The following is a 1793-nucleotide window of genomic DNA, read 5'->3' on the forward strand; positions in this document are numbered from 1 at the left end:
ATGAAAACTCCTAGATCCTTTGAGATTCATTGAACATTTCAATGGCATGTTTAAATCTCGATATGCCCCTCTTATTTGTGACTGGGATGCCGAGGATCACAAAGCGGGTGTGAATAACCATGCAAACTTACATGGTGCCCTCACATGTTACAATCACCTATTCGATGTGCCGGTAAACCATACACGCTCCACCGAACTATGACAAACATTGAGTCACCCTTTGCTACCTTTGCTTAGAACCATTTAGTGTGCCGGTAAACCACACACGCTCCACTAACGTCTTCGCAAGGGCACAAAGTGTAATTTCATGGAATTGCATCAATTCACTTTTGCCTAAGTAACTAAGATTGGGATTTTGAAAAACATTTAGTTACTTTGTATTTCATTATACTTATAATGGAAGGTTTCGTCCTATCCCACCCGTTCGGCTAACGACCCTCCACTAGTCAAGAGTGCGGTGGGTAAGAGTGGATACCCATTCAATCGCCATATTATAGGCAATTTCCTTAAACACCCCTTATAGACCAACTTCGTGAATGAGGCCTACTAACGGTAAGACTGACTTTTACTCATACATATATATAATGTTAAACTTTTAATGTTATATATAGTATAGGGTGTATTTCACACTTTTAGAATACTAGGTGGTCAAATTTAATAATTATACTTTTAATTCAATTAAATTGTAAACCTAAACTTTTATGGATTTATTAAACCTCTTTTAATTATACATCTTAATTAATTAATAAAACCATAAGGGTGTGAATTGAACTTTTCAAAACATTACTGGGGTTTTAGAATTTAACATTCCTAATTAAACTTTTAATCAACTTTTAAATTCCAAAACTTGAGGGCAAGTTTTGAAACATTTCAAAACATTAGGGTTAGAATTTAAATATACATCAAAATTAAACTTTTTAATCAAATTTAAATTCCAAAACTTGAGGGCAAGTTTTGAAACCTTTTTCAAAACATTAGGGTTTCAACTATTTAAATTTCAAAACAACAAAACCTTTGGGTTCAAATTTAAACTATAAAACCTAAAGGGGAAAATATGAAACTTTTCATAACAACAAGGATCAAATAACAAATAATCTAAATTAACATTTAATCACATAATTATCCATATTTGATTTATTTAATGATTTCTTGCAAAACAATTTATCAATTTAATCAAAAATAATCAATCAATTATCACATAAGGAAACAATTATCTTATCAATTGATAAATATCTTCAATTAGATCAGAAATATAGTCAAATATATCATAAAGTCGGATTTATATTGATCTAATATGATAAGGTAACTATCCCAAAGCAAAAACAACAAGAAATCTCGGTTTTCCCTCCTTCTGACGAGTTGACTCGTCGAGTCAGGCTTGGACTCGTCGAGTCTGCATGGACTCGACGAGTTCAGCTATGGACTCGGCGAGTCCAGCCTCCAAAACACCAAAAATCGAATTTTTTCAACATATAATGCATCAATACAATAGAACCAGTCTAGGCTCTGATACCACTGATGTGATTTGGTCCTAAGAACATCCTATGTGCTCATACAAACCCTAAAGCTTGGAACTAGGTTTCTCTATTATATATGCAAGTTATCCAAGACTATAAACCCTAATTCTAGCATACAAGTAATCATATTAACATAAGAATGGGTTTAAGACATTACCTTGATTGTTATATAGCAATAACACTCCAATTCCTCCTTGTATTGACTTTTGAAAGCTTAGAGTCACAAATCTCACTCCTCTAATGGTTCACAAACACCATAAGCAAAAGAATGAAGAG

Source organism: Lactuca sativa, chromosome 1, assembly GCF_002870075.4.
Source record: "Lactuca sativa cultivar Salinas chromosome 1, Lsat_Salinas_v11, whole genome shotgun sequence".
NCBI classification, from domain to species: Eukaryota; Viridiplantae; Streptophyta; class Magnoliopsida; order Asterales; family Asteraceae; genus Lactuca; species Lactuca sativa.